The sequence below is a fragment of the Pipra filicauda genome, unplaced genomic scaffold, assembly GCF_003945595.2.
Source record: "Pipra filicauda isolate LSUMZ 115617 unplaced genomic scaffold, ASM394559v2 scaffold56_size3634133_pilon, whole genome shotgun sequence".
Taxonomy (NCBI): domain Eukaryota; kingdom Metazoa; phylum Chordata; class Aves; order Passeriformes; family Pipridae; genus Pipra; species Pipra filicauda.
In genome coordinates, this window is record NW_024104720.1 from 2025124 (window position 1) to 2038033 (window position 12910).

Here is a 12910-nt window from a genome sequence, read left to right on the forward strand (position 1 = left end):
AGAGCTCGTTAGTATTTATGCTTTCTTTTTTCTTTCTTTGTAAAATGGTGAATATCTTCACTTAGCTACTAAAAATAGTTCACCTGTAGAGCCTTCCAACACTCCAACAGACCATCACTCCCACCCAACTCAGTGTCATCTGCAAAATAATACTCCCCTGCAGCCCCTGGAGAAGGCCATGGTGAAGCATATTGTGACCCTGCCACCTGCAGCAATGACCACACCAGAGCAGTTAATTGACACTACAGCCTGTGAAGAACCCCACACCAGAGCATATCAATAAGCCCTGAAGGAAGCTGCAGCTCGTGGAAGGTTTATGCAGGAACCATGGCCCGTGGAGGAGAGTCCACACAGGAGCAATCTATGACTAAAGGACTCCATGGAAAGAATCCACACTGGAGCAGTTCTTGAAGAACTGCAGCCTGTGGGAAGGGCCCACATTGGAGAAGTCTGTGAAGAAATGTATCCCATGGGAGAGACCACATGCTGGTTTGGGGGAACAATGTGAGAAGAAGCAGTAGACATGAAGTGTTATGGTCTGACCACAACCCCCATTCTGCATCTACTCTGCACTTCTTGGGGCTGGAAAGGAGGGAGGCTGAAGAGTTAGGAGGGAAGCAGAGAGGGAATGGAGTGCAGATGGTTTTAGTTTTGTTCTTATTTCTCACTATCCTGCTCTGTTATCAGTTGGCAATAAGTGAAATTATTCTTCCCCGAGTTGAGTCTGTTTTCCTGTGATGGTGGAACTGGTGAGTGATCTCCCTGTCCTTAACGCACAAGTTTTTCATCATACTTCCTCCTCCTGTCCTGCTAAGGACACAGTGTGAGAGACCTGCTTGATGGGCACCTGGCAGCCAGCCAAGGTCAACTGACCACAATATCACATAGTAAACTGGAATTATAGAAATGACATTACCTTTCATCACCATCTAAAAAACCAACACATTGATCAGTTAATAGGAAGAAGAAAGGGATTCAGTGAAAAATTATGAAGATGACTTTAAAAGAAGGAAAGTTAGAACAAGCAAGAAAGGATATAAAGAAGACTGACAGAATAAGAAGGAAACACCTAGGACAGACATCAGAAAATCTGTATGCTGACAAAACATGTAAATATTTTAACAAAATATTTCAGCTACAACCTTGCTTCCACCAAGCAGTAATAATTTGACATAGAAATTGATTAAAGCATCCTCGTGCTGTTTTTCACAGCAAAAGCTTTCTTATCTTAAAAAAAGTCATGCTGCCAGTCTTCCTGGAGTCTACAGTACTGCTCTACACAATACCACAAGGCTACTGTTGCCTTCTCCCTTCCTGTACTCAGGTCCTGCAAGCAGTCTGACAGGAGTATCAATACCTTACACCCCACAGAGAACAGCACAATGTCTGAGTAAGGGTGGCTATTCTCTTTCTCAAAATCAAAGGATGGAAACCTTTGCAACACAATGCATTACTTTGAGCCAGACCGGTACACAGAGATGCTCGTGATGACACTGCCAGTGGTTAGCAGTTAGCCAAGATAAGCATTTCAGCTCTTCACTGTCATTTCAAATTCTGCAGAGGTTGATATGGACTGTCTACACACTCTTAAGGTCCAAAGTAAAGTAAAATAGTCTTTTTAGTGCCAAGTCTGGTTAATCAGCATCAACCTAATCTTAAACCACAGCCAATAATTTTTGGGGTTTTTGTTAATCTTCTGGTTACCAAAATCTGACCTACATATTTTGGTTTATTTCAATTATGTTATTTTAATTATTAAAATATCAATGTAATTTCCTCCTACTTATGTTAGATTTGACTACCTAGACTGAAGGTTCACTATGAGTTGAAGTCCAACAGTGTCCAAATTGAAATAAACCTAAATATTGAAAATATGTTTTGTCATTGACTCTGTCTTGGATGGGTTTCCCTTCTTCCTTTCTTTTCAGATGCAATTAATGTGGAAATTTTCAATATATAATATGAAAAGACCAGAAGTGGAAAAGTAGATCTTCTTTCAGCTTGGCTGTATGACATGACAAAAAGGCTAGTCGCATTGAGTGATAACCTGAATCTCTCTTCTGAATCCCCAGTTGCTACTGTGCATTCATTTTCAGCTGGTACAAAATCATTTTGTTGGAAAAATAATTTTCTTCATTACTTATTCACTATAATTTATTCAACAATTTGTTGAAATAATTTTGTCTCACTGAAACCACTTTTATAGCACAGTAATGCCACTAATTTTGATAGATTTTCGGAATAGGTAGAACTGAGAGGCAAGGCATGTGTTGTGTCACATTAAAAGCTTCTAGGTAGGCAAAGTCAGCAGTGGATGTCTGCTATGTCGTTTAGTTTCATGGTGACTAACACTGCATTCAATGTATCAAATCCACAAAAGACCTCATTTGCAACTTACAACAAAGTGAATTTAGTCCGTGATGTTTTATAAATAGAAAATATATTTGTTCGGCTCTTGTTTAGATGAAATAAGAGGTAAAATATAATCCACACAATAGCCACTTAGAATCAAGATCTAGAAAGCAAGTGAGGAGGAGGGAAAATGGAGAATATTCCTGGAATGTATTTGAACATCTATGTGAGATCTTTAGGTTATGTGTAAGGGAGCTGCTTTTACAAATAAAAGAAAATACTTAGTTTGTAAGCCATTTTTTCTGAGAAATGTTTAAATGTTTTCATGGACAACTTCCATGCAAACCTGGAGCAAGGTTGTTAAGAGAATGGAAACCAGAAAATACAGATGTTGAAGATTGCTCATTCAGAAGAATGTGAATATTTTAAACTTTTTTTTTTTCTCTACATATTTTTACTTTCTTAACTCAGAAAAAAATAGGCAAACTTTTGTGTGGTTACTGTTACTGTTCTTAATCTTAGCTTACCTTGATTTCACATGCATCTATTATTCTAAAATAGCACCATAAGAAAATGATTGTGTAGAACAAGCCAGAGAACTTTAATTGTCATGTCTACATATTAAACTACCCCAGTTTAACTAAATTGCTATATATTTTGTAAGTTTGGGTGCAGAAAACCTGTACTTTCCCTTATGCAGAAATCCAGCAAATTGCAGCATTCACGTTGTGTTCTTAGGTATAACAAGAGGTGGAGGTCAGATCTAAATTTAAAGTGAGAATGACAGAGAGTTTGGGGACCTCTAAGCAAGCCCTATCTGGTATTTCTGAGTTGCATGTATATGATGTTCTTTTATGCGGCTGGTGCCCCACGTCAGACATTCTTCTGGCAGACTCAACAGCTTGCATTGAGTTGTGAGGTTGTGAAGGAGGTAGTTTGGCAGACAGTGAGCCAGAAACAAGAGAGTGTGCTATTTATATTGTTGTCTGGTTTACGTGTTTATATGCTAAATTGTATGAGCTGGAACCCCAGCTGAGTGTAGTTCTCGTGGCATGGGCTAATCAAACAACACAATATTTTAGGAATACATAGCTTTCTTTAGGACTCCTTTATTTATAGGGAAATAGGTCTTCTTCTATGATAAGTAGTGAAAGCTGATGATGGCATATCGGTAGAAACAGTTTCTTGGGCCTAAAAACACTGCAGGTACTGCAGCACTGCCAGCCAGGCAGGCATTGTCCTAAAGTGAGAATTTATGGGAGATCAACTGTGACTCTGAGTGCACAGCCTGTCCTGCTGTAAAGGTGTGAGTGCAAAGGCTCTTGCTTTGTAGGCGGTGCTGAACGACTTGCCAGAGTTGTGATTTTTCCCTGCAGCCCTAAGATTTGTGAAGGGAAAATTTCTTGCTGCGTGTGGGAGAAAGCAGGAGAGAGAGCATGAGCAAGTTAGTGAGTGAATGCTGAGCCCTTACAGGTGATCCATTACCCTGCAGCCATTACAATTTGTCATATATGCTTCACCTAGCATCAGCTGCAAGATGAAATGTTTTCAGCTCAGTTTATCAGTCTACCTGGATGTGTCAGGTCAACTTCCTTTTAACCCACTGTTCTGGTTCATGGGCTTTTGGAAAATATGGCACAGCTGATCAGAGCTAGCAGTTGTCTTTCTTCTTTTTTTTTTTTTTTTTATTTTGCTCACAGTGTGAAACACGGTTTCCTGTATGCAGACAGTACTAAGAATTTGACTTCCAGATTAATCCAGTACAGTTCAAAAATCCTGAAATACGCCTTAACTTCTGTTGAAAAGGATAATTAAGAAAATCTATTATATTAGAAGAAGAATTTTTTCCTTTGTAAATATATTCTCACACACACATGCATATATGCGTGTGGGCATGCAAACACACCTACCTACACATGTGCATTTTAAGGATCTAAACAAAATGAAATAAATCCACTTAAAATTATTTTTATTGTTTAACAGAATAAAAAATTATACACTTTTTAGTCACAAAGCTATGGCAAAATGATATGCTGATAGTTTTTCAGTTTTATTTATCTTTATGTGTCTTTATAATTACAGGAAGGAATCATGGTATATGCTTTAGTAACACTCAAATTAGAAAATTCTATTTGAAAATATTCTGCAAAAATTCTATTTGCAAAATTTTTCACGGATTTTTAACAGATAGAACCTGAACAGGTTAACTTCTGTTTTTACTGTCAGACATAACTGACAGAATTCCTATGCACACAGTGTAATTTTAGAATGGAAATTATTGAAATACTAGTTAAAGTTACATGGTCAGGCAGTTCACACAAATTACATTGCCCTTCCATACAGAATGTCCTAATATACCGCTGCTGGTGTAATGGTCATTGCTCAGTCCCATGTTTTTTAAGTCCTCTTATTCCCAGTTTACTAATGCTGACTATATAGAGATTGAAGGGCACTTGCCCATATTTTTCATGCTGACCACTATCCAGTATGCAACCAAAGAGGGATATTGCTATCAAGTGCAGTTTTCATATAGTTTTGAAAAACTTACCCTTCTTCTCTCCACTTGACTCTCTAAGTGATCTTTTAAAATTATAGATGTATAAAAATGACATGCAGCTGACTTTTTAAAAATTTGTCTTTGGTCTTGAAGGAAATGGGATACTACTGGAAGGTTTAAATCTAGTGTATTTTCTTATTCAGTAGAGAAACTTAAGTTTATTGTCATTAAACAGTATTGGTTTAATTTTTATTATTATTTAGGTTAATGGGTGTGTAATATAATTGATAAACATTATCTTATGCTAATTTTGATCCTTCATATTTAGTCCTCTCTTTTTTTTCTCTCTTTTTTTTGCTACAGGTTACTAAACGTATATGCTGTGTTTTTGTGAAGCTGCAAGCACATAAATGACAGTTTTTAGTTTTTTATGTTAATACCCTTCTACAAATTTCCTATCCATGGAAGCACAGTAAACAAATAGAATTTTGCCATGGGACAGAACTGCATGGAGCACAGAAGAAAGATTGGAGTTTTACTGGCACACTACTGTTTCTTTTTGCTCAGGCATGCTGCTTGATAAAAGTGACTGTTTACTTGCATACAGTGCAGTTTGATAAAAGTCATCATTTTATTAAAAAAAAAATTATAGAGTATTGTTTTCATCTTAATTTTTAATTGCAATTTCTGTTACTTTACTTTCAACTTTTGTGTTCTGTCCTGCAACGTAACAGTTTCTCACCTCTGGTTGTTTTGCCTCAACCTCAAGCACTTAGATGGGAATTTTTGAAACTTTCATCCTGGGATGTCTGCTTTTCCTGTACACATTATCTTACTGAGCTAATGGTGACATGGCTTTTGATGAGACAAAGAATTCTGTAATTATAGGAGTCCAGCATATTTTGTCAAGACAAGGCTGACCTACTTGCCACAGGGACCATAAAGATCTATTTGTCTGTCATCTCCACCACTTTAAGACATGCTAGATGTTAGGCCTCCTCCAAACATGCAACCCAGTATCCCTCTAAGGACAGTATGGAGAGAAGCTGGATGTGAACCTACTCACTTGAATAGCAGGATGTGAGGGAAAGAAGCTATCCCTAGGCACACGTCAAAAGATGATCTAGTAGAAAGAATCTAAAATGACCTAAGGAGCTTAAGCACTATACAAACCCCCTTGATGTGACTTGTCATGCCTGAAGGACTAAACTTATTGATAGGAGTGGGGAAATCCAACCTGGTAAGACTGATTGATATTCACCAAATTGCTCTGCCTCTGTTTACAAGTGCCACATGTATGCCTAACAGCTAAGGCTAGGCTGGGAATTGTAAATAAGGGAAGAAATTTATTTAAACTATGGCATGACCTATCATCACCATGTTCACTGAAACAAAGTATTAGCTGAAATGATGTAGCTTGAAAATAATGAAATGTGCTAGAAGACAGTTTTATTAGGCATTTTCAGAGTTGGAGGGAACAAACCAAATCTGACTCTGAATCTGAAGAGTAGGAGAGCATTTAAGTGTAATGTGAATCCTGTTTCATCTTTATAAATGTAAAGAACTAAGCATAAGAGAACATTAAGTGATTAGCTTAAATGTGCATATTCATGATGGTCCTGAGAAGATTGTTTTATTGACATCTGATTCACTTCCTTTCATATGTCTATTCAAACACTGTATTGAATTCTAACAAGCTAAGCAATTCCTCTAATTAAAAAAAAATGACTAGGGTGATGCCTTAAATTTACTTAGAAATGGATGCTTTGCTATAAGACTTAAGCATTTCAGCAAATACACTAACAAAACCATCTAAGGATAAAATTATTTTTGTAAACTCAAAACAGCAAACCGTGTAAAACAGCTGAGTTAGTTATTTGGGGTTATTTGGATATCTCACCACATTACTGTATTAATGTAAAATGTTCTTCATCTTTGCTTGTTAATCTAGATTAACAGGAAAATATCAGCATAAATATCTTCACAGGGTTTTTTTTCATCAAGTCATGCTTTTGTAACTGTCACCCTAGAATGGGAGGGGACATAAGCTCTTGCCTTCTTTCCAAGAAAACATTGCAGATTACCAAAAGAGAAGAAACAGCTAATACCCTGAATTGTCTGGAACAGACCTTTCTAGGCTTTTCACTGTCTTCTGCTTTCAGCATTTTGAATTATTCATCATTTTTCTGTTTGACCTGTCTTGTTTCAAAGTAAAAGGCCAACAGAAATGAAAAACAACTGGAAATATATAACCACTTTCTTTCAAGTCACAAAAGCATGTCTATAAATGTACCTGTGTAGTGTGTAGAATAATTTCAGAATCAAAATAATATCTGCTTCTGTCACAACTGTAAAATCTGAAAGAATTTCAGTTTTAAGAATTGTAAATAAGGTGAGTTTGATTTTTAATATAAATAATATTTCTCTATATCGACTTCCCTTCCCTTGTTGTTTGTAATTAATTTCTTATAATGATCCTCAGAGAACTTATGGTTTAATTGCTTTTTCTAGAGAATAGTTTGTATGGTTTGAAATGACAGGTGGTTATAAGCTAATAAAACATATTCCCTAGACCCCAGCTTTAAAAGCTCCATGCAAAATGAAGTAAACTGGCTTTATTTTGCATTTTGACTGTATCAAATCCTCAATGGGCAGCCTCTCACACCAACCAGCCAGCCAACCAAAACTTTCTTAATATCATACAACCTGAAAGAAAATACTAAGTTTTTCAAGACTTCATTGAATTTTATTTGATTCTTCCCTTTACTACAGTCTTTTTCCTTCATGGAAAGCAACATTAGGAAATCCTTTTTAAATTCTTTATCCAAATAATTTTTCATAGCAGGATAATGTGCAGAAAGATTTAATTGGTTCAAGTAATCAATTTGGAAAGTTTTGACAGCATGACCGGGAATTTTACTTAAGCAATAACACTCTTAATTGACAACAGATTCTTACAACAGTTCATCAGTTAAACCTGTGTCATCATTCACTGAGTTGTAAATTTTATGAGGACATAATGCTAGTTATATAAATTTCATTTTTCTCGAGCTTAAAATATTCTATTCAACAAAAGCCTAGTCATCATGAATAGCTGTATGGTTTCTTGATAGATGGGTAGGTTAAAGAAGGTTAAGTAGATACGAGTGTAAAGTAAATAAAAGGGTGAATTGGGAGCATTCCTCTTACACACAGACATTCTTGATAACTGTTTACTTTAGCATTAATTACTTTGTTAGAAGTTTCCATCAAAACTGAAATTTGGAGTCTCAGTTCAAGTGGATAGTATGGCTACTTTAATGGTGTGAGAATTTTTTTCACTTTGGCGAGAAGAATAAAAAAAAGGCTGGAAATTGAAAGTGTTATATCTCATCAGAGTACAGCTGTTATTAGAGGGGAAGAGATGTGGAAACAGACATGTCAAACACGTCTGAACAGACATCAAATACAATAAAAATCAGTATCTTGGACATTATACCAGCCCTTTGTCATGTCACTTCTGGTTTTCCTGCATAAGTTTGGTTTTCAAGCTGTACCTGTTACTATCTTTACTAAAAAGGTTTATTTTTTAAGCTAATTTTATAAGCCCTATGAAAAATAGAGCATATTGTAGTTGCAGTTTATTTCATCCTGAAGGTTTATGATAGTTTACCTCAAGTTTGTTTCTTTAATATCTTTAAAAAAAATGATAAAAGAAGCACTTTGATTGGACTCAAAGGCAAAAAAAATAAACAAAACCAAAACAGGTGCCATGCAGTTACACACTGTTATTTGCACTCTGTGTTGTCCTCTTCCATCATTTTCTTTTAGTGATGATTACATGGCAAGTACCTGTATAAAACGCATAAAGTCCTTGTCAATCTCCACAAAGACTCTACTTAATTGTAGGTCTAGAAAAAAAGTTAAGTTTATTAAAAATCTAAAGCCAGGTGATCCACTTCACTTTTAAAATCATCTTTCACAGTGTTTTTAGATAGCTGTGCATTGATACCGCATTGCTGACACATTATTTTGGGTAAGTGGAAAGTTGGTATGGTAGAGACATTTTCACAAGCAAATGATTATTTATTTTGAAAGACTATTAATATTTTTCAGTTCGTATGTCTGTGCAAAGGAAATGTAATGTCAACAAAAGAGCAATGAAAAAATAATTTAAAAAATACTTGCTAGTTTTAATTCTGATTTATAGCGTAAATATATGATATACCAGCCTATCTGAATTTATATTTTTATGGGCAAAATATTATGCATCAGATAAATAATTTAATGAATATATAATAATTCAAATTTAATTGGTGTAGCACCCCTCTTTAAATATGCATATATAGACATGTCACTGAGAACTGTTTCTTTGTATAGCTTTGAAAAAAGAAATTCCTCACTTCAACACAATCTCCTTTGGTAATAATGTTGAGGTACCTGTGAAGAGTTAAGTGTCAAAAGAGACTTTAACTCAGTAATCAAAAAGCAAGAATGAAATTCTAAGCAGTCTGGAAGGACTTCAGTATAAAATCATAGAATCATAGAATATCCTGAGCTGGAGAGGACCCACTAAAATCATCAAATACAATTCCTGGCCCTGCACAGGGACAGCCCCAAGAATTACACGATGTGCCTGAGAGCATTGTCCAAATGCTTCTTGAACTCTGTCAGGCCTAGTGCTCTGACCACTTCCCTGAGGAACCTGTTCGGGTGCCCAACCACCCTCTAGATCAAGAAACTTTTCCTAATATCCAACCTAAACCTCCCCTGACACAACTTCAAGTAATTGTCTTGGGTCAGTGGTCAATGGAGAGAAGAGATCAGTGCCTGCCCCTCCTCGTCCCCTCATGAAGAAGCTGCTGAACACTTAGAAAAATGTAGAATTTCTTTCTAAATGCTGTACAAAGCAGATGAAAGAACTCTGTGAGTATTCACCTCAGAGTAAAAAATATATATAGTCCTCCCCTGAAAAATCCAGATGTGGTCTCTGGAATAATGGATCACTTCAACTGATAATTTGTTTTGAATAAAGCCCTGTTGCTTTACAAACCTGGCTTTGAAACTGTTTCATGAAAACAGCTTTAAATAAGGATTGACAGAACAAGAAGTAGTAGCTGAAGAATGTCAATAGCCAGCTGACAATAAGAAACAGTAGTGCACACAAACATCTATAACAGGCAAAAGGGAGTCTTCTTAATGTGATAATATAAGGATATCAAAATTAGTATGACAGTCTGCAAAATGCACTGCTATAAGTATATTAATGCAAGAAATATGGGGGAAAAAAAAGTGTGAGACTCTTACTAGTTGGTCAAGTTTAAGACTAAATTGGTATAATAAACACGATAGGATAATTTCTATTGTGGAATGTTAATATAAAATAAGCATAGCATGTACAAGAAAGGCAGCTAATGAAAATGAGGACTATTGCTTTGAAGATCAAGGATGCATGTGCTTGCCAAGACAGAAAATAAAAGAAGGGAGGCTTTCTGGAAATCTCTGAGTAGAGATGAATGGGGAAGAGAACAACGGCGCTATCTGATTAGGATCTACTACAGTCCAAAATGTAGAGAAATTCAGGATAAGGCTGAAGAAATAGTAAAATTACTCAGCACACAGAGTTTGCTTTCAAAAGGAATGGGGGAGTTAGGGAAATGATACAGAAGGTTGGAGCTAATTCCCACCAACTTGGAGGCATTGGATAAGAATGTAAAGGCCATCTTAATGTGAAAACCATAAATGAATAGAATTCAGGATCTGGTGGGGTTAGGAAATAAAATGGCATAAAAAGAAATCAAAAAATCAGGCTCTCAGGAAGACATATATAGTCAGAGGATTGACAGTTATTGCAGGTGAATGTAAGAAAAAATGATTTAAATTATAGGTGGTCTTTTCTTATGAGCCAAACACAAAATAACTAAAAGAGAGATAGGCAGATGGGAAACATCTCTCAATTGTGAGATTTTCATAGTTCTCAGATGTATGGAAAATGTGCACAGGAAGCAAAAACTATATTAGCTTACTAGAAATAAGTTCAAAAGTACAGAGCAAACACATAGGGACAAAAATCCAAATGTTTAGATGCAAAGTGGGGTGCAACTTACAAGAAATGGCATTGATAGTAAAGAAAAAGTATATTTATAGTAAAAGGAGAACTAAGAATATCATTGGTCAGCTTCTTCATGCAGAAGGAAAAGTATTGACAACTGATGCTTGGAAAGCCAAATATTTTAATAGCTTTTGGATCTTCATAAGACATTAAAATTATAAGCCACCATTTGCTATTAGCAAAATTGGTGCAAAAAAGAGAAAGAGAAGTTTATAGAACAAAGGAAGAAGAAATGGGAGTACTTAAATAAAACAGATGTTTTTAACTCATTTGGTTCTGATAATCTTCAAATGAAATCACAAAAATGAAGCAGATATTTTTGGGCCTGAAAAATGCAAGAGTGATTTATTTATTTTGGAAAAGAAAGAAAACAGGAGGAACACACCAATTACATATAAAAAAACCCCAAACAAATAAAAAGTACATAGGCAAATAATCAACCATATCTAATCATCTGAAAGACAGTAAGGAGATAAATAGCAGCCAACATGGACATATAAAGAAGAAAGCACTCTAACTCTGTATATATGTTATACATATGTATGTTTTTTAATAAAATTACTGCAGACTTGTAGGTCAGGAATTTGTTGTTCTATTTGATCTCTCTGAGGATTTTTCCTAGCCATTAAAATTAGATTATGACATAGGACTATATAGTTAGTCTACACGTGGTTTTTCTGGAAGTATGGTGCTAACTGAATTACTCTTCACATTTTTTTCATAACATTTGCCTAAAATCCATTTGAATTTTTAAATTTCTTTAACAATAACTTTATCATTGCTTTGAAGAAAAGAATAGTGTAGCTGATAGAAAGATTGGTCCTTGAGAGATGGAAATGGAGAGCAATCATGCAACTATTTTCTTTGTTTTCATTTTAAGGACAAATGGGAATCAAATGCCAGCATGAGGTAGTTATAAACTTAGTGAAATTGCTCTACTAATCTTGCAATATGCTGTCAAGATAATAATAGCTCTCAGCATTTCTATTGATTTCTGAAGGAATTACTAACTTATTATCTAAAAGAATTCCTTATAACTGGTTAAAAATGAAATGAGTGTTTGAAACATCCACTATTTCAATAACTATGGTGAAAATTACCCTTTTATTCAAAAAGAAAGCAAGAAAAATGAGAAGTAGCATGTTATGAATGTGTCATCTTGAGTTACACAGACATAAGGTGGACGCAAAGTTCCCTGTGAACCACATACCTTTTCATGAGTGTGTACTCTTGGAAGTATTCAGAGACTTCTATTTCACAACTCTATCTGAGGCTTCAAAATTTATATTTTGGCCACTTTGGACCAAACTATCATATGCCTTCCTGAGACAGAACTGTAATAAAACAGTGCTCTTTGGAGCAAAACCAATAGTATTTCTTGGCTTCAATTTCTCTCTTTCCTTCTCTACCATCAGAGAGCTCTGGAAGACAGAAATCATCCCACTAGAAAGTATTAACTCAAAAAAACATTTATTAAACAAAGTATTTTAACAAAAGTACATTTGGCAAGAACTTTATCTTTCACTCTCTGTAGTGCAAATTCAGTGAATGAGTTAGGAATGAGGATAGCACCTACCACCTAGATAGAAAATGTGTGATTTCTTTGAAGCACATCTTTAGGTCTCTGGGCTGAGTAGGTCTTTTTTTGCTCTAGGAAGAAATACATCTCTGGAGAAAATTTTCAGACAAATTTATTACTTTGAAATTGAAGTTATACTTCTTACCTTGTCTCATTTTATGTTGTAGAATTACCTTTTATCCAAAATCTCAGGTTGCCTATTTTACTTACACAATGCAACACTTAACTACCAAATGGAAGAGTAGCTGTCTTAACACATAGTGTAATTTCTGTAGTAAGAACTGAAATCCTATTACAATATTCAAATACTACATTAGTTTTTAGATGAGTTGCTTATGTTTAGGTACTTGCTCCTCATCAGTTTAAGTAGTTCACTGGAAAATATTATAAT

At 35.3% G+C, this 12910-nt stretch overlaps 1 long non-coding RNA gene across 2 annotated transcripts in view; it reads left to right on the top strand.

Moving 5' to 3' along the window:
• LOC120324521 overlaps positions 1-8366 on the top strand; it is a 104210-nt gene extending 95844 nt beyond the window's left edge. For both annotated transcript variants that reach the window (XR_005565896.1, XR_005565895.1), the window contains one exon: positions 5213-8366. This is a non-coding gene — a long non-coding RNA (uncharacterized LOC120324521). The remainder of the gene's footprint in view (positions 1-5212) is intronic.
• The last annotated feature ends 4544 nt before the right edge of the window (positions 8367-12910 follow it).